This window comes from Arvicanthis niloticus, chromosome 14 (assembly GCF_011762505.2).
Source record: "Arvicanthis niloticus isolate mArvNil1 chromosome 14, mArvNil1.pat.X, whole genome shotgun sequence".
Taxonomy (NCBI): Eukaryota; Metazoa; Chordata; class Mammalia; order Rodentia; family Muridae; genus Arvicanthis; species Arvicanthis niloticus.
This window is the reverse complement of record NC_047671.1, coordinates 71,324,394-71,349,005: the sequence shown is the minus strand read 5'-3', so window position 1 is coordinate 71,349,005 and position 24,612 is coordinate 71,324,394.

Below are 24,612 nucleotides of genomic sequence, written 5' to 3'. Positions count from 1 at the left end.
TACTTTACATTTATTTCTCTAACAGTGTTTCTCTTCAGAAGAAAATAATCCAGAAAGGACAGTACAGAATACTTTGCAACATTTGAGCAAACTGGTGTCATCTCTCAGGTTAAACAACTCACATCTTGTGTAGATTGTGAGAGGCCTTCTGTAACTAAAAGGATGAACATAGAGGTGTGAAAAGACCTCCGGGCCACACAGTACTGAGTACCATTCTGATTCCAGCACACAACAGCTATGTGCTTTATGCAACCACACTGTGCTTTGGATTCTGGGCTTCCCTTTTCTCATTTGTGCAAGGATAAATTATAAGCTCTGCCTATCAGAATCAAGGATAGGTGATGAAGGGCATGGGCATGATTCAGACAGAGTTGGTACCTCTGCTGGTGACCAAACACAATGAGGCGTAGCAAGGCTCTGAGGAGGGCTTTCTCTTCTGACAATGAGGACCCAGTGTGTCCACAGACACCGTGCAGTTTTGTGAAATTCTGAATAGCTAGCACAGGTACTCCTGGCCTCTAGGATAGCCAAGCAGCCACCATTTGACTGAGTTAGGAACAGAACTAGATGTGATGTCAGGTGCCCTTGTATAGCCTCTGGTAGAACAGGACAAAACTCAGGGAGATAAAAGAAGAGACGGCTGGCACAGCATGCCTGTGAGAAATATTTATACTTTACTTCATTCTGTCATAGAGCTTCCTGAAATCCAAACACTCTGTACTCGAAGCTGATCTACAAAGTCATTAGGAAAGAATAGTTGTCGAACTACGTGGCCACGACATATTTTATTTAACAGTGCACTCAATACTTATACTCTAGCCTGTGGGTCTCCATTTGTTCTCTTACTATGTCCCACAAATACTGATGTGTACATACGGTTTCGGGAAGCTGCTATGCTGTCATGTGCAAAGAGAGAAGTCTGTCCTATGGCTGCTTGGGTAGACAATGATAGAAAACGGCAGCTGTCCTTCACCTTATGTCATCCCCCAATAAAACTCAGACATTTTAGCTTCACAACTCAGGCCAAGATTCAGAACTCTGTTCATTCCAAACACACTGCCTATTGTTACTCAAATCAGAATAGTCCCCAAAGACCCCCGTGTCCCCACCTAATGCTGGTCTTTTGGAAACCCATAAAATATTTAGACTTCATTTCAAGTTCTGTTCCAGCTTTCTGCTCCCAGATCAGCTGCCATCATGCTACCACTAACCAGGAAGGAGCCTCTTCTTCCCCTCCATGATGGACAATTTCCCCTGAAGCCATTAGCTAAAATTAGCCATTCCCTTTAAATTGCTTCTGTCAAGTGTCCTGTCACACGATGAAAAGACAAATGTAATGAATGCCTTCGGCCCCTTGAGTGACATAAAAGTGGGGTCAGAGTCTGAGCACCCAAGGATTTGAAAGCTCAACAGTTTCAACCCTTCCAAACGAGTCTAGCTCTGCAACTCATCTGTAACCTTCAGTTTATGGGTTGAGCCACTGCCCATGTGACTCTGCCCACATCCTCTCCCTAAAGTCTTCCATCACCAATGGAATGACTTCTTCCTAGGCATTACTGACTGCCCAGGCAGCTTACCTGAAATAATTTATCACCTGTGTAAGTGGTTCTCTCATCTGGTGACGAATAGCAAACAAACAGAATTGTTTAAACCTTCAAGTGTTCAGATTTCATCTTCAGACCCTGACTCAGAAGGAAATATGAGGTGAAAATAGAGGACTGGTCTGTGGTTGCTATTTGTTTTGCTCTTGCAAATTTTGTCTTTGCTCATGCGATGCACATACTCATGTGTTCATTATTAAACACACTAAATAATCTAAAGCAGCTAGGACTAAAAAATTTAAATTTGGAGCTGGAGAGATGGCTCAGTGGTTAAAAACACTTGCTGTTTTTGCAAGGGACCAAGGTTCAGTTCCCAGCACCCATGTGGTAGCTCACAACTGGCTGTAACTTCAGTTCTGGAAAATCCTACACTTCCTTCTGGTCTCCATTAGCATTTCACACATGAGGCGCACAGGCATACATGCAGACAAAACAGCCAAAAACATCTTTTAAAAAATGGATTCTAATTTTATGTTGTTTCTTATGTGCTTAAGCCTTGTTTTTTTTTTTTTTAGATAGAAACATTGTCATTTATTCTCTCTCTCTCGCTGTGTGTGTATGTCTGTGTATGTATATCTGTCTGTCTCTCTCTTTCTCTCTCTCTCTCTCTCTCTCTCTCTCTCTCTCTCTCTCTCTCTCTCTGTGTGTGTGTGTGTAGTGTGTGTGTGTGTGTGCGCGCTTAAACACTCAGAAGACAACTTGCAGAGTTCATTGTATCCTTCCATTCTTGGAAGATTGAACTCCGGTTGTCATGCTTGATAGTGAGTTGACTGTCTTTACCTGCAGAGCCATCTCGATGGCTCTTTAGGCAGATATTAAGCTCCTGAGAACAGAAGTGGTGTTTTATACACACTAATAACTGCTCAGAATCCGAGCACATGAACCATGTCCAGTACAGAAACCAAAGAAGCACATTAAGTCTGTCCTGGATCTTCCAAGGCCAGACCACCTGTCACCATGCCTGTATAATAGTGCCACCTCTTCTGGCTGTCCTCTGTTGCATGGTGCACACTCTAGTGCCATGGACACAGGGGCCTTCTGTAGTGTGTGGCATATTGGCATCCCCAAACGCCACCTCTCCAACAGTTCTTTGTTTTGTCTACTTGTTGGGCGAAGTTGAAATTCAAATCCAAATGTTCATTATACAAGGCAGGGATTTTTTCTTAAAACCAATGATTTGTCTTTGGACCACTGGCAGCCCCGGCTCGTGCTTGAGCCACGTTCATTTGAGCAAGAGTTGTTAGAGACAGAGGAAAGGCAGCTGGGGCGGCCAGCTTTTAACTCCTGCTCAGGGGTTTCAAGAGGTTGTCCAAAGATTCCTGCAGCCATGCCCTTCTTTAAAATAAATTTTTAAAAAGCAAAAACATGAAAACCTCATTGTAACAAAAATACTATCTAGGGGATCACACTTTCCAAGTGGGTAACTATGCTTTTCTTTGAGCATGTGGGAGACAATGTCCCCATTTGAGTTTGATACAGGGGGATGATTTGAGACATTACTTTCGGTGAGAACCTTTTGTTAACCAGAAAATTGTTTCCTTTGCTTCCCTGTTTTTACATGCAAGTAGGCTTTACTATGTCTGTTTTTTTCTTCCTAAATGGTACTTATACATACACCTGATTGGCATTTTATTCATATGGACAAACTGCTTCCATTATGTGAATGTGTAATAGCTGGAAGTCAATGGGAATCAAACAGCTAAAGCAATAAGCAATGCTTCAGAAATTGTAGGACTGATAATAACAACTTATGAGCTTACCAGACTTGAGAGGACTTCACTGTGGACTGTGCATATTCATCACCAAGCTCTCAATGTGGGAGTCTGTATTTCTGCTTCCACGAGTAGGATGAGCCTATGATTCGTTTCAGAAAAGCACATAAAGTCATCTCTTTGCCCTGTAACAGCAGGAAAGAAGACAATTGGCCACCAGCATGCCCAGCGCCTCGTAGGAGCTAAGTACTGCTAGGTGCTCAGATAAGCATTGCCTTCAAAACACCTTGTATGCAATATACTCTTACACCATTCGCTCTAGAGAGCTCAGAGGAGAAGACAAAGGATTCAAGTCACATAGGTAGATAATCCAGACTCACAATACAGATACCTCATTACCTCACAAAACTCTTGACATGGAAAGTTCTAGAATTATGGGGAAAGCTTACACTGGGAATGAGGAAAACCAACTAGTTTGTAAGGAATAAAATGATTGCAACTATTAAAGATAGTGGAGCAAATTTGGTATGTTTTATCAAAACTAATTTTGCCTATTTTATTGCTGGTTACCATACATTCAGGTAAGTTAATTCAAATAAATTTTTGTTGTGCCTTATCCTTTATTCATCTCCCCATTTCCAACCAACGTTATCTCCCTTCACTTCAGTTTCCATACGCATCACCCTGAACTCCATCATGACCAAGAACTCTAGCACCTTGTGATCTGCAACCTTGGCCAGCTCGCCGTTTCTGTGCTCTGTCTGCCCATTAGTGACTTGTGCAGAGGGCCTGGCTCATGAGTCTATGTTTGTAAATAATATTCTGAAAATTATTCCTCATAGTTGATGCTTGTCCAGGTGGGATTCTCTGTACTTTCCATGGTAGAGCAGTCCATTTCTCTTGAAATTGAGTCTCCATGCAGTTTCCAGCATCTAAGGAGGGTCTTCCTTTCTGGACTCTTCATAGCAGGACTTTACCTGGACTACTCAAGGTCTGCCTCTCTCCAAAGTTCTCCCCACAATCTTCTTCTAGCCCTCAATCTAGCCCTCAATGATCACAAGTCTGCATTCTTGATTCCCTTTTTATCCTTTTCCAGACAAGCATTTCCAAGACTTTGGCAATCTCAACCTCAAACTCAGTCCATGGTGGTGCCTAGTAAATAACCAACATTTAAGAAGTATTAACTCAGGTGAATATAGTAGATATTCTAACTTGAAAGTTGGTATGAATTAGGCACCAGTTATGAGCTAGGCATCATGGTTGGTGTAATGATTAGAAAAAGATGTGTCTTTGTGAGCTTCATGGGGAATGATTGTGTGAGCCCCTGACCAACCAGAGAATGAGGCCCCATGTACCAGAGTTTATCTCTTGTGCCCTAGAAAAAAAACTGATTCTAAAGAAATAATAAGGGAAATGGGTTAAAACCGTACCCAGAGAGTCACATTCATCCTGAATAGAACCAGTTTACCCATAAAATATATGCAGATGATACTCAGGAACAAATGTGCCAGAGGATTCTTTAAGAGAAAATTCAGACAGCGCAGAGAAAGCAACATTACGGGACAAAGCCACACGGCTGCTGTCTTTCTTAATAAAGCACCAGCAGCATAGTAGTGCTCATTCATTTCTGTGTCATCTAAGGTTGACTTAGAGAAGAGCGGCTATGACCAGGAACACGTGGCTCACAGGCTCTAAAATATCTGTCATTTGTACCTGGAAGAAAAGTCTTTGCCTACCTTTTCTGTCCAGTATGCCAACTTCTACACACCTTATTCTAAATACAGTGAGGAGAGTTTCTAAAGGAATATATTTCTAAGTCCCAACCGAAAGAAATAGAATTTCCAGAGAGTGACCTGGGACATAGGGTTTTTCATAGTGACTACAGGTAGCCTATGGGCTTAGACAAGCTTAAGAAACTGTCCACTTTTCAAAGCTCCATTTTAATAGCCTTCCAGCTTTGGATTTCTGCCTCAGCACCTCCACCTCTAATTCTAATTCTAATTCTCTGAGCATCCCTGAGCTTCAGGTTTCCTCTTGTAGAACAAGGGAAACAAATGAGCCTTCCACGTGGGATTGTGGTGGCAGTTACATGAGAAGATTCCTCACCAAATACTGAGTACACGGCATAAGGTTCAGCAAGGGCTTTGTCACCATCATGTACCCCAACACCACTCCGTTCATTATTCCATTCTCTTCTCTTCCTCCATTTCTTCCTCATTTAACTACACCTCCCTCACGATTTATCTGCTTAAAAATTTTCGGTGTGGTTACACTTAGACATGGTGAATCAGCTTACCTTTACCTCACAAACCCTGAATTCTATATTCTTAATATTTTTTAGTTTAAAAATCCTCAGCAAACAAATCTTTAAATGACTTACAACATATTTTATTTAAGGAGCACAAAGTACTGTACAAAGAAGCGAGTCTGATGGACGAGATGGGCAGGGTAAGTGGACATACCCCAAAACCACAGTTCAGAGCCTGTCCAGGAGTGAACGCACAATGGCTGACTCCCAGCCCAGCACCTGGCCTCAAGCTCCAGCACACCTTTCCAAATCCGACTCATCATCACTTATTTATGAGCCTCTCACAGATAGCATACAGTAAACCTATAAGCCAAAACCCTTTTATGGGCCACAGAAGACTCTTGGGCCTTCTCTATTGTTCCCAGCCTGAATGTTGATGGGGTGAAGGGAGCCAACACCACCTGCCCAAAGAACCCCCAGAATGACTTGCTCGGGGTCACTCCCTTTCTCAGAACACTTCTGCCTCTTCTCAATCTACTCACATAAGCTCTAAAGTTCACCACTCCCTCTCATCTCGATGCCCTCAATCCCCTGCACTAGATTCATTTACATCCCACCTCTACCCAAGCCAACAAAACCAGAGCACTGAGCTCAACAAAGACCAGGAATTCTTACTTGATCTTAATGTCCATTACAAGAAGAACCCCCCTCCCCACACCCCACCCCCGGACAGGCACAAATGATGGTCTTTTCCATAGCCTCTTTTGGCCAAACCACACTTAAGAAGTCATATTCCATTCCAGGAAGGACATCCTAAGAGGGGATTGGAAGAAGCAGGTGGTCACTGGGAAGTGAGGCCATAATGTAGAGAGTAGATGGAGCGCTGCAAGCTCACACTCTGACAGCATCCTTCACATCTCAAAGGCTTGTTATATTGGGAAAGGGTTAGACAAACTTTGAGGGCCTGCTCCAGGACTTGAAGTCAAGGGAATAGACTGGTACTTTAGGGAAGTAGACCACTGCTCTGTGCAAGGAAAAAAAAAACCTCACCATTTTTGATGCTTCCCAGTGCTGGAATATAACATTGGAAAAGTGTGTGATATGGATGAGATCAAATCAGACTTTTTAAAGTGACAATATCTGTCCCTACAAACTGAAATCAGATGCCTTGCAGAGTATAGCCCAGTCAAAAGCCCAGCCTTTCAATATGTTCTCTCTGGGTCTGGAGTCTACTCTGTCTACACATACACTGTTATCTGTTATGATATGAATATGATTTGAATATGAATATCTCTCACGGGCTCATGTATTTTAATACTTAGTCCCTCCTTCATGGTGCTTCCCTGGGAGAATGTGAGACCGTGTGGAATAAAATCACCTAGAAGGAAGGAGTAAGTTACCGATGAGAAGAGCATGGGCTACCACCACTTACATATAGGTTTCTGCCTCTTGGACCACCAAACTGTAAGCAAGCTGCCACACTATGGAGCAGCCCTGCCATGCCTTTCCCACTGTGATGGACTGTATCCTCTCAGACCACAAAACAACACAAATCCTTCCCCCTCAGGTTGCTTCTTGTCAGGGATTTGGTCACAACAATGAGGACAGTTCACTACAGTACCTGGTACTTTAAGCTTCTCTCTACCTCTGTTTCCTTAAGATGATCACATCAACTGTTACCCTTACAGAAAAGGGTTAAAGATTGACAAACCTAGAAGTTTGCATACAAGCATCACATCTCTATTTTATATTATTTAGTGACTAGAAGAGCGACTATCATTTGTCCTTAAATGAATCAAAGCTTCTGCTGTACAGAATAACATGCTGAAGGTTAGACCTTATGGGCAGGTTGCTTTCCATAAATGCAGTGTCTCTTTTTATCCATACAAGCACAAATCAGAAAGACTAGGGCACGAGAGACAGAATACTCCCAGGGTAGACATGGCTCCAAGAAATCCAAAGAAGAGGAAGGCAGAGTTCTTGGCTCTGTCTTCCAAGTGTTCACATACTCTCTAGTCATGGTGACCTTTCATGTCAACAGCTCCCACGAAACAGAGAAGCCACAAATTAGCCAAATGGAAGGAATCAAATCCAAGGACAGGACACTGGAGTTGGTTCAGCAATGTACCTAGCACAGGGAGGGACAGCACCCAAGACACTAGCATATCCTTAATTTAGCTATGTTCACACATCCATAATTCAGACAAACATGGCCGGGCATGAGCAGAAAGAAGTAAAACTAAAATCCAAAGAATTCAGACCAAGCATAAAAAGGAAGTCTAAATAATTTTAAAATATCACTCACAAATATGAAGACATGCCATTCAGGTGCAATGTCTCTGAACATTTCTGGATTGTGTTCTGAACATTTCTGGATTGGCCAGATCTGCTCTTGGTCTTCTCTTTGTTCTCTTAAATCTCCTAATTGCTTATCCTACCAGGGCCAGATATTGTAGGGAAGATTTGCTTGTCTAACTTTATATTGTGAATATTCAAAGTGTGTCAAGTTAAGTGTCAAAGTATTAAAAGTGTCAATCAAGTTAACAGGTATCTTGGTCAAAGCACTTAAATCTACTCTCTCAAAATATCTTCACATTCAGCTCAATACTGACCCTAGGCATGCTGAAGGTTAGACCTTATCCCTCCTGTCCACAGCAAATGTCTATCCTTTCCTCCACTTCTTTCCCCATCTCACTCATTCCTACCTTCAGAAAGTACTGTTCTACTCTGCTTCTATCTCTTCTACTTCTCATTTAGATTATGCATTAAAATAAAACTGCAGAGGATTGTTTTTAGGTTCAACTCCATTGTTACAGATGACATCATCTTTTGAAGGTTGGGTCATGAATATTTCACTGAGTGGATTGTTCCTACTTATCGTAGCAACTCCTTTTGTTTTGTTTGGAGCTAGGAGTTGGGGCCAAGTCCTTCTGCATACTGATCGTGTGCTTTGTCACGGCAGACCCCTCAGCCGCTGAACATAATTATTTTTATCCATACATCTACTGACAGATGCATACCTCAACGTCACACCGTGGCCATCGTGAGGATACTGTAGAGAGCATGGGAGCCCAACTATTTCTAGGAAGGGATGAGCTTCTTTCCTTTAAGTGGTTGTCCGGCAGAAAGATTTCTGAGAGTCCTTCATAGGTTGTCACTGCCCTACCCGTCTTGCTTTTCTCCAAACCTTGGCTCTAGATAGCCATGGGGACCTTCCTCCACTGCTGGATAAAAACCACGCCCTTGGCATTCTCTTCCTCCTCCACTTTGGAGAGCTTGGCGCTCGAATTACTTTCCTTGTGAGTCTCAACTGCTAGACTACATTTCCTAAGACCTTTGATCACGACTCCGTTTTCTGTGCCTCCTCAGTGTCTAGCATCATTTTTAATAGACAGGAGCGGTCAACTTTTTTAATAGTAAAGGAAATAAGGAACCAGAAAAAGCAGGCTCTGGGTCCTGTTAGCCTAATCCCTGAGTCAGTCTTAGAAGCCGCGGGTGCTCTCTGTGTACTTGAAGCTTTGTCTGACATCATGTGCATATGGGGTGTGTGTGTGTGTGTGTGTGTGTGTGTGTGTGTGTGTGATCTACTTTAATGACAAAAGCACCTCACTCACTCGATGCAGAACTCTCCCCTTTAACCAGCAGCAACCTTCCTACTTCCATAAATACTCAGAATTCTCCCTGGCTCTATAGACCTGAAATTATTCATGGTGTAGTGGTTTCCACCCCTCTTTTGTTTATATTTATTTGTTTGTCCTGTATTCATTACAGTCTAAGTCTCTAGCCATAAGCATGGACTTCCTTTGTCACTCACCCCAGTATACAAGCTATGCATGCCTGACTGGCTGCCACACTAGTGAATAATGTTTGATCATTTTATTGAAATTCCTCTTTACCCATGGACTGATTTCTTTAGGGTTTAGTCTAACTTCTTTCAGCTCCTGGTCTGCAGGCCCGTGTTGATTTGCATTATGGCTGCATTATGCTTTTGAATGCTATCCATGTGTTAGGTGGTGTTTAGAACTAAATAAAATGTCTTGCCCTAGTGATTTGTTTTCTTTCAACTTGGCAGATTTGTGACCCCTGTGTTTCTAGGAGCTGAAATTGTCAAGACTCTTTTAATGCACCTCTTTGTTCGGGCAATAGCACGCCTGGTGGCTTTGAGAATAGCTGTCGTTTTGAGAATAGCATTTGTAGACACAACTGCTGTTGAAAAGGGAAACTCTATACATGGACTATTTCACTGGGAACAGGCGGCAGAAAAGGCTGTTATTGTTCTTCACTAAAAGAAGTAAATGAAGCCTCATGCACTAATTTCATCCTGAACATGATGCAGCATTTTGCTCCAAATGTGTATCTATATCAGTTATCTCAAAGTCGTTCGTATTCCAATTAGTGTTTGTGAGCAATCCCCCTTCCCCACCCCTAGGCAGCCAGCATAGAAAGATCTGGCCCCTATTTCCATGAACCTCCAAGATGGCTTTGAGCAAACAGCGCTAGCCACAGCGTGAAACTCCTCCGGTCCTTGTTACACTCTAGAGAATCCTAAGCTCAGGCAATCTCAGCACCATAAAAGCCACAGACAGCCACATTCCAACAGAACCACGGGCTTAGGGTACTTCTTTGCAACTTGGAACTGTGCCACTACAGTTGGAGACAGATAGGGCACATTTGTCCCTCTCCTGGTTGTAAAATGGGGCTCCTCCAAGCATGTCTGCACAACACCAAGGGCTCAAAAACTAGGCATTTTCCACTTGGGCGACACTGAATCTTCTGGCTCAAGTGAATGTGCCAAGTCCCTCTCCACACAACACTTTAAAAGCCGAAATGCATCTGTCTCTCTCCCTCTCTAGAACAAATGTACATATGCTAGAAACTTCTTGAGAAGTTCACTCCAAATTCAGATGTCCAGCACGAGACAAAAACTCAACACAGAATAAGAGCTGTGGTAGAATACCCTCCCCATAGCACCTTGTCATGATCTGAAGACATAATACACTTCGATATTTTTATAAGAGGTATTTATTTGTGTGTAGTGGCAGCTGCAGAGAAAGAGAATGAGAAGCCATGCCCGCTGGCTCTACTTTAAGGACAGGAAACTTAAAATGTCAGATTAGTTAACTGAGCACTCTGAGTCTACTGGAAGTGAGGAACAGACTTCAGATATAATCCACAAAGCTCGGGCCTCTAAACAAAACCAGTAAATGGAATGCCCACTCCAAGTTGGCATGGAGAGGCTTCAAGGCTGAGAGTTTGCAAATCTGCTTTAAATTCTCTAAAGAAAAAGAACCTTTCAAAAAATATAGTTACAGCGCACTAATTAACGTGTTCCACCATTCCCTCCACTTCAGTCACCTCGAGAGTCTAAACTGTTAGTGCCACTTAGCCTTGCTTGGCAGTCCTCGTCCCTCAGAATGGAGCCCTGGTGGTCTTTCTGACAAGCTAAAACAGAGACATACTTCTGCAGACATGAAAGGGTCCCTTCTGTGAACTGTGTTGAACACGCAGTGCTTTATTAAACGGTCTGGAATATTTTTTTTTCTGTATATATCTCTTCTTTCCCAGCCACAGTCTTTTTTTTTTTTTTTTTTTTTTTTTTTTTTTTTTTTTTTTTTTTTTTAAATCAAGGCCACTTTCCAGAGTCATTACCCATCACAAATTCTATAATTTTAAATGAGGGTTTTGTTTTTTTTTTTTTTTTTTTGGTGTAATTCAAAAAGATAACTCATTCCTATTTCCAACATTTAATGTATTTTTCTCTTCGTTTTTTTTTTTTCCCTGAAAGCAATATACGTGTGTAATTAATAAACAATTTAGTGTGTTGAGGAACCTAGGAAGTTGGCAAATGTTCTGGGGATATGAAATCTCAAGAAAAGCAGCACATTATAAGAAATACTAAGTAATTACTTATGTAAGCTTTCTTTTTAAATTCTAAGAACATTAACTACTAATTACCTACTAATTACCAGTACTTCAGCAGGTGTTTGCACTTAACTGTAGGCTAAAGCCCCTGTGAAAAACAAGCGCCTCACAGCCTCTCTCTAGAGCACAGCCAGTCCCGCTGGACCAGAGGCTCACCACAGGCTCCGCAGCGCTGGTCACAAGCCAATGCCTGCACCATTTGGCTGCCTCAGGTGACAAAGCCAAGTTGGCCGGGTCTGTCTGTTTCCCTTTGTCTTCTCTCCAAACGCTACTATTATCGAGGAGTGAGAGCAGATTCGGATGGCAGCATCCAGGTATCTGGGGTTACACACAAACTATGATGAAGAGGCCTTCATCAGGAAGACATCCGTCTCACTTCCGGTGAAGCTGTCCTCTGTGGCTGCCTGGCTGGGGCAGTCTTGCCTCCTCCCCGTGTTTCCTCTGGAAAGGAGTGTGCGCTTAGTTCTCCGTGTTTATCTAGCTTTGAAAACAATCTTGAGTATCCCTTCCAGTTGGAAAAGGGATTCTTCGACTCTACCCTTCTCGGAGCTCCAGAAATTAAAGGTGTTTCACATTTACTAAGGTCTGGGAGGGTCAGGTCCCTCTGTACAGAGTGCCAGCTCTCCGCCCCAGACCTGAGCATTGTGTGGCTTACCAGAGTCAAGAGCTGTTTTTTTTTTTTTTTCCACTCTATGTTTTCTTACTGTTTTTTCCTTCTTTACCCTTTCTTTTACGTGTTGTTTTCCTTGTTTGTTTTTAATTTTGTTTGTTTGTTTTTGTTTAGTCCTCTGAGACACTTTCTGTTCAGCCAAGCTGGACTCAAACTGGAAGAGTTTTTGCTCCTGCCTGCCCAGTTCTAGAGTTACAGTTATACACCACCAGCCTATATGCCCAAGCCTGAATAACAGCTACTCGTTTAGGACACTTCAATCATGCCTATGCCATTCCTTGCTTAGACTGAAAAGGGATGCAGGATGCATAGCACAGTCTCACCTGAAACCCACCAGAAGGTGTTCAGCTTTGCCAGGACCATTTTCCAGAGCACTCCCTGTCTCACGCTTCAGTCTCCTGTGGCTACCATAAGGAATTACCGTGACCTGTGGCTTACAGCAACAGAGATTTATCCTCTCACAGTTATAGAGATCAGAATTATGAAATCAAGGTGTCAATGGGATTCTGGGGAAGAGTCTGTCTCCCACCAGTTCCTGAACAGTGCTTGGCTTGTGTCTGCATTTGTACCACCTTTTCTCAACTTCTGCAAATATTCTATTATGCCTTTTAAAAGATACCTGTCATTAGATTCAGCATCCACCCAGATAATCCAGGATACTCTCAATTTCAGATCCTTAAGTTAATTGCATATGCAAAGAAATCTTTTCCAACTAGGATCATATTAGCAGATTTCAGGGATTTAGATATGGACATTTCTATTAGGGGTCATCACTACTAAACCACTCTGTCTATAAGTGATCTTTAATGTGTTCATTTATTCAATTTTATCAAAGCCTATGCTGTTTCACATGCCTTTTCAGATGAGGGGGATTATTTTAACAAGATCAAACAGGCCCCTATTCTCACAGAGTTTATCTATGATCTCCCAGCCAACCTTATCTATTTTGTCTACTACCCAGTTTAGATATACACCTAGCCTTAGAGTCTATGATCCAGTACAGGCATTCTAAACATGTAACTCTTAGAAAAATCTAGTTAAATCATAGCAGTGTGCAGGTTGGGCAAACAAGTGACACCCATGAAAAGCTTCAAGCTTTCAGAAGAACAAGAGAGAACCACACAGGTGTGTAAATTTTATCAAATAATTGTGTGTTGTAATCAAAATTTCAAAAGAGTGAAGAATTCAGTGTCAATGAAGAAACAGATATTAGTGCAATGTACAACAGGTCGGTCTTTGTCAGCCGGATGTCCTTCACATAGCACAAGCTGTCCCTTTCTATCGCATTGCAACTGACTAACTGCAGTTTATTAAAACTAAATATGAGTTCACAGCTTTTGCTTTCCCAGCATTCAAGTGTTCTTGTTGTTAAGAACTATGACCCAGTCCTATGTTTCATGGTCCTGGGTACTCTGAAATGAGGAAAGGAAGGAGCTGACCCAGGTAGGTGTTAGGAGAAATGGAGACAAGAGCATTTGAAGACAACTGTTAGATATTATGATGTGTATAACCACAGGCATTAATCAGAAAGTAGGCAAACCAGGGTAAGTAAGACATGGTGCCTGATGACAGCCAGGGAGAAGTAGGAAGGCAGACAGAACTGCAGTCTCTAATGCAGAGCTATTTTCCAGTAAAAGGAAGAAAACATGAATTAGTCATCTGTTCACATCTGAGGCCAGCCCCATCTGCTCACTATATGCCTAAGGTGGGTCTCGCTGAGGGGAGAGAGTGGCTCTCGGCTGATGTTGTTCATGGGGTGGGAGGGTCTGGTGGAGGTTGTTTTTAACCCTGGAGTCTAGTAGAGTGCAGTTCACTTACAGGTATAATGGACAGGGTTGTGTTTGATGAAACCAAAATTGGTTTCATATGGAAAAGCAAATGGCATCCTTCTGCAGCTGTGTCTATGTGACCCTGGCTTTAAAGGAACCATAGTTGGGACAGTGGGTTCCTGAACCAAGTCATTAGCACCTGGGTCTCCAGCACAGTTACAGCAACCCTCCGAAGTTCACCAGACTCTACAAACTGCAACACAGGAGGCACAGATCAGCAGCTGTCCCCTACTCCTCAGAAGGATGGCATGGATTCTGTCACAGGGGATATAGGAGACTAAGACAGGTCCTTGCTATGTAGTCCAAGCTGGTGGCAAACTTACAGCAATCCTCCTGCCTTAGCCTCTAGCATGCTGGGATTTAGACATGTACCATCACACCAAATTGTTGACCGTCTTTTGCTGGCAAGATCAATTTTGTACAGAGTACATGGCACAGTATTTTGGTTATCAGTAATCCATAGGAACATTTTCATAAATTGCCAGGGGAGTCAACATTTGTGAAAAAAAGCAAAAGCAACAATAACTTGGGAAACTGTGTAGGTGTTTAAAGCTGGCAAGCACAAGTCCCAGTTACGAAGGAAAACGCCACTTACCCTCCACCATCCTTACAAATACAAGAACCCCAGGATCAGGAAGGGGAAGGAGGCATGTTTTTTCCTTAGCAGATTTTGATTGTTTGTTAAGAAAATAGTTATTGTGTTCTTTTCCACACTTAGTCAAGCCATCTTGTTCCAATCAAAACATATTTACGTGTCAATTTGAGGGGAGGCACCAAACCCAGGTGCAGCCCTGATCTCTGGTCACAAGTGACATGTTGTTCAATGTCTTTCATTAGTCAAAGCCCTCAATGTGCTAGATCTCCCTTCATTCCCTTTCAAGGACTATGTTAACCAAATGAGCCAGTATTTTAAAAATCAGGGTAATTGGCCTAAGTGAGCTGAAGTCTGCATCTCTCTGAACATCAGTCTTCCTTGTGCTGAAATCGGAAGAAGCAGTGAAGCTTCATGTTACATTCCTTTGAAACAGGGCCAGCCTGCTCAACCGCTGCAGCTCTAAGTCTGGGGTCATTTGTGAATGACCCACCTGGCCTGGATGAACATTGGAAGCTAGTCCACTTAGTGCTCAGAGGCCTCACAGATTCACTGTTCAGAGACTCCCTTCAGGGTGTTCCTCTGTCCCCCTTCCCAAATGCAGATATCCCCTGCTTAAGCCTGCCCACCAAAATGTTCCTGCCTTTATCTACCTAGTTTACCCCAGTGCCATCACCCACAAGTCCTGCTTTCCACATAATGTCTTCTTCAGAACCCCAGTATGCTGAAGAGATGACAGAGAGCCTCTTTGCATGTATCTGCGGGGAGGGCAGGCATACCCCACTCTTCTCGAGACCACTAGAACTACTTTTTTTTTTTTTTTTTGGTTTTTCAAGACAGGGTTTCTCTGTGTAGTCCTGGCTGTCCTGGAACTCACTCTGTAGACCAGGCTGGCCTCGAACTCAGAAATCCACCTGCCTCTGCCTCCCAAGTGCTGGGATTAAAGGCGTGCGCCACCACCGCCCGGCACCAGAACTACTTCAAATAAACTTGTGAGAGACCTCAAGATCAAAGGCTCTGGCTTATATATCTTCATGTGTATTTTCACACAGTGTTTCATATTAGTTCTCCATTATTTTGTGTATCCTGTTATCCTAAGTAAATTATTATTAAAGAACATCTTTAATGCTTATGGTCTACAATGCATATTGAAGCATCATTTAAAATGTAAGTTGACTGGTTTACTTCCTGCTATATTTTGGGATAGTCATAACTCCTAAGAAATGAAAACTGTATGTGTGCTTCCCAACAGAGGTGACAGTGAATATTGGTACCTGGAAGATGCAGTGTTCTTGCTTCCAAGGCCTCGGCACCAGCTCACTCACTCATAGTGTGACTGGTGTGCCTACCCCAGATCCCAGGCAGTGTGACTAGAGTACCTACCCTAGATCCCAGGCAGTGTGACTGGTGTGCCTACCCTAGATCCCAGGCAGTATGGTTAGTGTGCCTACCCCTGATCCTAGGCAATGAGGCCAGTGTGCCTGCCCTTGATCCCAGGCAGTGTGGCTAGGGTGCTTACCCTAGATCCTAGGCAGAGTAATCAGTGATGATAAACACTGGAAAATTGATAGACCCCTTTGTTGGCAAAGTTTGTTGTCCTGATCTGGCTGCTACTTCTTCAGACTGTGCCATTTGTGAAGATAGCCGAGGCAGGAGGATTGCCAGGAGGCTAGCCTGAGCTACCTAATAAGACCATGTCTAAAAAGGAAGCTTCTAAAGGGGAAACTCATCTCATTCTTGTCAAACCTGTTTCATAACAGTGTCCCCCCTCATTTGATTGCCTCAGCTTCTCTCACCCCCAGCTTCTCATGGTGGACCGTAGATGGCAAAGCTATTTTGCATTCTGTCATTCATGAAGTCATGATTGCCAATAGATCGATATTCCATTGTATCAGCAATCTGCCCACAAATGAAAGGTTGTATAACAGACAGAATAACAACCTCTCCAAGACGCCTCAGAACCTGTTAACATGCTAATGATGTGTGGCTCAAAAGGGCCTTTGCAGATGGAACTAAGGGTACAGATATTAAGACAGAAAAATCCTAGATTACCTGTGTGTTAGTCACTCAGGCCTTTAGGAGCAGCAGAAGAAGGCAAAAGATAGGGCTAGGGGAAGAATGGGGTTCAGGGTGAAACCACTAAAAATATGAGAATCACTTTAATACATCATGTCTGGCCTTGAGGATGGATAAAAGAAGCCATGAGCTAAGGAGTGGAGGGGTATCCAGAAGCTGAGAATGTCTGTCCAGGAACAGCCAGTGAAAGTGTGTCTTAGAACCACGCAGACCCAAATTCTCCTCAAAACCCAAATGAATGAGGAGATAGCCGGTCCCCTCGACCACCTAACAGGAATGCAGAACTGCTAAGCCACTAATCTCAGGTATCGTGAAGAACTCCTGCATTGGACTTTGGTGTACAGGACTGTCTGACAATAACCTTTTGTTGTTTGAAGCTGCTAAGCGTATTGCAATTTGTTATAGTCACAGAAGAAAACCAGTATAAAAAGCCAAGACTCCCGTAGGGCTAGCTTCAGTAGCAGGGTATCACAGAAGTTCTGAGGTTCATTCCTGTTGAAATTGATAGTTGGCCTACATATGACATGGAGGTCATGTTCCTCACTTCCTTCCAGCTTCTGTTCCCATAGCTGCTAACAGTTCTAACAGCATGGCACTTACCACTTACGCGACTACGTGTAAACCAGCTCAAGCCTATGGAAACACCTACCAAGATGCTAGGGCTACAGCAGAAGCTGGATCGATGCACTTCTTTTCATATGATTTGTTTTCAGAAAGAAAACGAAACAACAAAAGCCCTTTGCTAATGAAAAACACTCCACCAAGCCCACAGAATGTCTCACATCCATCTCTGGGGAGACTTCATTATGTCCCCTGTCTCAATGGCTGCTGTGTTGGCTTTGTTGTGATACTCTGTGTAGGAAGACAGAAAGTGGTTTGTGTTGACTCACGTTTCAGAGGTTTCAGTGAAAAGCTGTTTAGATGGATTGTCTTTAGATGGATGGCATGGCGGAGCATCAGTGCAAAAGCCAAGAGTGGAGCTAGAAGCAAAACCAGAGGAAGAGCTGGAGTCACAGTACACACTCCAGGGACAAGGCCCCTAATGACCTGCTTTCTCTAACTACAAATTGCAGCACCCCTATTACACCATCGGGTGAGGACACAATCCTTCAATATGTAAGCTTTGAGGAACAGTCCAGATCCAAAAGTCACAGCTGCTCTTACATAGAGTGACTCTTCCTCTGGATCACACCCTAAGTGCCATTAACCTGGGTAATGCCCTTGGCTTAGTCTACCAATTCTGGCTATAGATTAATCATGTCAGTTGCTAAACCACTCTCAAACAGTTGCAGGATTTGCTCTATTTGGCAATGCTGTGGTGCTATGTCCTGGTGGCTCCCAGGCTCTCAGGTTCCCTTCCTCACCATCCTCACGTGGGCTCCTGTCAGACGAGTCTGCATTGGGTGGTTCTAACTGGCATGGTCATGAGGAGACTGTAACACAGGCTATCAGGGCAGAGAGATGTCACCCATTTAATGCATCATGGCATTTCCTGGAGTTTACCATCCCCCCTCCAGTGCCCACTCTTTAAACACCCCTGTTTTATTTTAGCATGAAACGTTAACTTCTCGGTTAGTGTTGCTAAATTTGCAGTGTCCAGAACACCAGATTATCTGCCTTCTTTTGAAACCCCAGCATGTGAAATGTATTCAGTTTGATATTCACTAAAAGACTAGTTGCCCATGATGTTCAAGGTGTTATGAATACATACACCACCCTGGCAGTCTCCGTGCAGAGGAAGAAATCACTTTCCATTAGAAAAGGTAGTCATTTGGTATTGTCCAGTGAATAGTCCCTGTCTTCTGCCCGCAAGTTCTTGGTATCCTAGAGAATAGAGCCCAAAACAGGACAAGTTTAGGACCAGGATTTGAGATCAGCAGTTTCCATTTGAGCCCAGTGACTGACTGAACCTCAGGATAGCTCCATCTCCTCATCAAATACACACCATGGTTTCTCCAACCATATTTTTGCCATGAGATGTGTTGGAAGTGGAATAAAAATTGCCCTGGAAATTATAAGGTTCTGAAAGTGGGAGAGCCTAGTGTGAGCTATCAGATGGTTAATTTAATGCAAAAAAAAAAAAAAAAAAAAAATCCCAACTCAGCATTAACCCTTCCTGCCTTCCTCCAAGGCAAGCAGCGAACACCTTTCTTTACTCACTTAGCTGCGTGTGCTCCCATCACTTTGCTTCCACTTTCCATGTCACCTCTCCCTCCTTCACTGCCATTTTTTACTAGAAACATTGTAGGATGCTCAGATGTGGCCAGGCCCCTGCCGGGGACATGCATATGCATGAGGTAGAGCTCTTGCCCCTTGGAGATACTGATGTCACAACTCTGGGGAAATGGCTAAGTAACCATGACAACATGGCTCAATGTTGCATGCTACTTGGAGGGCTCTGGGATGGCCAGCCCTCTATGCAATCAAGACAGAGACATTCCCTCAGCAAAGAGTGCTGAGTGTCCAGGTGATGGCAACCAGCCAGAAGTGACAGAGGGCCATCCTTGCTTCCTTCCATCTGGCTCTCTTTGCCTGCTCTGGTGACTGGGGAGCAGCTTGTGATTTATCAGGCTGAGCATCCCACTCGGGAGCAATGGAAGAATCTGGGAAAGCAAGGGAAGCCGGGAAATATGGTCATTCATCTTGAAGGCTGAGGTCAGAGATTTGATCTTTGTTCATTTCTTTTCTCATCTTAAGCAGGTGCCACTGACCCTAGGGTAGCTATTCAGGGTGATTTTCATATTTTCAGGTCATCTTTACCAAGCAAATTCTGCAGTGTGGGAAAAGATGAAAAAGGGACAAGTTCCAGATTAAAAAGCAACCAACATATTGCTAGCTTTGGGATGTGTGTCTCTCTCAAATGACCTGCCAATGATAATAATTTAGTCACTGTTACTTCCAAGGTGAGTTTTCTCAGATACTCCCCAACACTACTACATTTCCTAGATGTTTTTTGAAAAGCATAAGTACATGTTTAGAACCCCCACTATGGACTGCTGAGGTCTGGGAACTGTTTTATTCCATTTTCTCAGCCCCTCCTACTGCCTCAAAGTAATAATGTATGACTACACAGCGTGTGTACATTGCACCCGTCAATTTCAGAAACATTTCCACTATTAAAAAATAATAATTTAATGGGGACTGGGTATATGTATGCTGCCCTATTGTTCAGGGCTGTAATTTGAATGGCATTTTTTAAAAAAGGAACAAAGACCCCTCATTAACAGGATGTATGTGGAGAGCTTTATTCAACATGCCATGCCCAGACAATACTTGAGTGTGTGGAAGAAAAAAAAACCTGAACATTCAGAAACAACAATAAACAATGCAGTGAATGGGCAGTTGCTTATAGGGTGGAGGATGCGGGGTTGACAACGTACACATCTGGGGTCAGGGAGCTTTGTGAGACCCTGCAGCATCAACGCTCAGTCCTGATAATGTCATAGTCGTGCTCAGTAGTCTACCCTCCCTCCTTAGAACCAGCCACCAGAGCCAATAGGCTCAAAGTTACAAGAACTGGCGGTCCTGGGGGATCCCACCAACTCTCTAGGCAGGGAGCCCTGGTGAGAAGCTTCCTTGCCCTCTAAGTGTCCCCTCTGCCTCCACTGCATTCACTCTCCTGTCTTCATCACCCGCTGCATGGCTATCTGATGCCTGCAGCTCATCAGATGCCCAGGATGGAGAAGTTCTGACTCCTGCCACCGGCCAAGAGGGCATCTTTGGACTCCATGTTCTCAAATGTCAGGACAGTTGAGCCATTTCCACTACCTTGTAGAAACAGAAACGTAAATGATCCCACAAGTATAGTTTGCAAATGTAACAAAGTTATAGTTGTTAAGAGGCCAAATGCTAGAAGGGTCAATAGATCTCCCGCAGATAAATGTGCCAGTTGAGTTCTACAGTGTAACAGTTTGCTATCCTGGGAAAGAAGAAGAGGAAGTAGTTTAGCTGTCCAGGACACTTTTGTTTCAAACCCGAGGCCACCGTAGCAGCTGTGTGTGAGCAGTACATATTCAAAATTAACCAAATGATAAGCTGAACGGCCATTTCTTATCACTTCCTCTCTTGGGAGGCCTCAAAATAAGATGGCTTCTCTAATGCAGTTGCTGCTACTGATACATACACAAACTCAACCACCTGCATACCGATTGCTAGCCCAGTCACGGGGCTTCATGGCATCAGTAGGATACTTAACTCTTGACCTCAACGCCTGTGAGGAATTCCATCTGAGCTATATTTGACGGGATTCTTAACTGGGATAGAAGTTGGTTCTTACTGATCATACTGGGACTACATGTGATCACATGATCACAAAAATCACCTATATTTCTGGGGAGCTCACAAGTGGGCAGGAATGCAGTATGAGATATGAAAGCTCACTTGCAAGAAGCACATCTCAAAGTACGCTTGAACAGGGAGATAGTCTCCACAGCTGTCACTGAGCATGACCTCTCAAACCCACAGTGAGCCCTCATCTGCAAGGAAAGGTGACTTTACAGCACATGCCACTGTATCCAAAAGTCAAACATATCACCAGGCTCATCATGCTCTTTGTCATGGTTACAAAAAACAAAGAAAAAACAAAAAAAAAAAAAAACAAAAAAAAAGAAAAGAAAAAAAAAAAGAAAAAAATAGCTGCCTCTACCCTGAATATAATTAAGTTTTAATTGAGAGGACTTGACATTTGAGAACATGGAGGCTCTCTGCTGGAGGGTCATTCCCAAACAGACTGAGTCCTTTCCTCTAACTTTCTTGATCTTTAAGGAAGTTCAGAAAAGGAAAACAAACAAACAAAATAAGCAACAAACAAACAAAACCCCTTTGAAGTGGTGGTAAACCACCTCTTAGTGTAGAGCCCACTGAGAGTCCTCCAGACTCCCAGCTCTCTTGCCAAGTCTGTAAAAGGAGTGTTGACCCATTAGTCAGGTCAACTTTATTACCCCATATTTACTTTGTTCTCTACTCCTAGGCCTGCTCCTAAACACAGACTAGACGAAGCAGCTCTCCTCCCCTGCAGGTGGCCTGTCTTGCTTTGTATTCTTTGCTTTGCTAGTCTAGGTTTCTGAGACTGCACCATTCCAGAACAAGCTGTACTCAAACTCTGCACACAGCAGTGTGAGTGCTCCACAAACTCGCAAATCACTACCCCCTGATCCTCCTGATCCTCCTGCTCCCACCCCTCTAAGTGCCGGGGTGAGAGGTGCATGCCACCATGCCAGCTTCAACCTGACTCACTCTGCAATGGGAACACCCAGTCCCATGGCAGAGTGAGAATTCTAGTCTTAATCCCCGCTGCCTTATTTTTCCAGGACTGTCTCCACAGCTGGCGCATGGGAAACACTCCTTCACCCTTTACCCTCCCAGTTTTTACGAAGAGAAACTTTGCAGATGTCCATCTCTCCTTCGCCGGTGGCTGAAGCTCTTCTTCATTTCCTGGCCCACGAGTTTCTTCCAAGTTCAGGAAAGTGTGAAGTTCCCAAACAGGACAGGGTCAAGCACTCTCACAAGGCTGAAGGAAGGGGAAATGTCCCATAGACACTGGGGAGGCTGGAAGCCCAGCATAGCATTAACTCCTTCAAAAGGAATGCTCAAAAACCCTCTCTCAGATATATATCCATATATATCTCACCACACGGATGAGAACTTTAAGAGCCTGTAAGTAGGTTGTGGTTACTTCATCTTTATGTCTCCCAGCTCATACTAACATGTTTTTGTACAGACTCCACCCAAACTTCCGTTTTATGTGGAAGAAAATGGGTATATTTTTTACCTCCCATGGCCCTTAAAAATCTAGCATGTATTCTTTTTCTCCCTTCATAAGGGGTCTGTTGTTGTAGGAGTTGTTCTCTTACCACAAACATCAAAAATTCAGAAAAAATACATAAAACAATTTCTTTCAGACACTTGAAAGAAACAATGGAAAACCATGCTCACCATGGGGGGAAAAACAGAAACAAGACGGGGTCAATTTAGGATTCATTCTCAAGTAGCAGCTCAAGGAATGGGGCAAAGACAGACCCCAAATTCTTACTGAGTTCCCAAACTATTGAAGAGTTCAGGGAAGTTGAGACAGCTGACATGTTCAGGGCAGAAAACATAGATAGAGAACTCCGGAAGTCAGCATAGCTCTTCGTCCCGCCCCTTGATCTCCTCATGTAGGTGTTACTGCTCCACAGACAGCAATGAGCAGCCTCTAAAGAAGGAGTGTTTGCTGTAAGTCGCAATTGGAACAAACTCAGAAGTTCACATGGGGTTTAGAATTCTTGGGTTCTCAGAAGCACTACAGCTTGGAATCACAGATAAATCAGATACATTGTAGGGCAACTATAATCTTACACAGTCAGTTATATATTTCAAGTCAATTAAAGGTTCCAAATATATATAAATTACTATTTGATGTCACAGAAAAGATAATTGTTCCAACTTGATCACCATACATTATATACGAGTGTGTGTGTGTATGTGCATATAGACAGAATTTCACTGTGTGGCCCTGGATGTTCTGGAACTCACTCTGTAGATCAGGCGGGCCTTGGACTCATAAAGATCTGCCTGCCTCTGCCTCCCAAGTGCTAGAATTAAAGGCTTGTGCCACTATTGCCCAGCCTATAAATTACAATAATATATCCAATAAATAATTCTAATATTATATCAACCTAAAAACATAAAAATGAAAATTATACCTTTTAGCTCATTTAATATGTAACTAGCAATCTAATGATAATAGCCATTAGTATGTAACTTGTAATTGCATTAAAATAAAATATATGATAATCGCCCAAAGAATTATAAAGGGAAAGCAAGATATGTTATTGCTTGCTTCTCCCATTATCTATAAAGATCTTCAATGTTGTACGAAGAAGACTGTGGTAAATTAAAGATAGAAATAATACATTTTATTACAACCACTTACATATAAAACAAAGAGGTATGACCAATAACCCAATTATGGAGATAACAGGGACTAATTTAGAGCCCAATTAGCAAAAGAATAAAAATAAACATTTTTCAAAAACAATCAAGAGTTCTGCTGTGATTTGAATATACAGTTGGCTTTCTATGTTTGCTGGTTTCCACCCGTGGATTCAAACAACCTCCCTGAAAATACTAAAAAACAACAAACAACAACAAAAAGGTTGCATCTATTGAGCCCAAACAGTCTCTTCCTCTTGTCGTTGGCTACATGGTACCCTGTAATCACCATCACCATAGCACTGACTTTGTGACAGGTGATGTGGAAATCTTGAGAGGGTTCAAGAATAAGAGAGAACTTGAATAAGCTACATGCAAACTCAGTTTTTAGAAGGAATAAGCAGCTAGCTAGAGAAGTCCCCAACCTAACCTACTGTAGACACCGAAAGACCCTGTAAGTTTGTTTGCTTTCATGAACTGTGGCCATGAAGAACTTAAGGACCATGCTTTCAATAGTAAACTTTGGATGTTCTAAATTCAGTCCAAACATACTTTCAAAGCACAACTTATACAAGTAAGAATACCAGGGTGGGGCTGTGGAGATGGCTCAGTGGACAGGGTGCCAGAGTCTTGATCCTTAGTACCCATGTTAAAAAGTCAGATGCATTGCTGGGAGTCAGAGCTCTTGGGATAGCGACACAGGTGAGCAATAGGGAAACACAGTTCAGTGAGAGACTTTGTTCTAAAAATAAGGGGGAGAGCAACTGAGAAAAACATCAAGCCTCAACATCTGGTTTCCATATGCATGTGTGCAGACTCCATACACATGAGCATAGGAATGCACATGTATACACACACACACACACACACACACACACACACACACACATTCTTGGAAGAACAACATGCCAATTACCACAATATTATTACCACACTAAGAAAGGGATATATAAGACAGGCCAGCCATGCTTAGACACAGGTGAGATTGTTTTGTGCCTATGAGGTCCAAGGCATAAAGATGTGGCTAATTTACTGACAGGGAGGAAGATG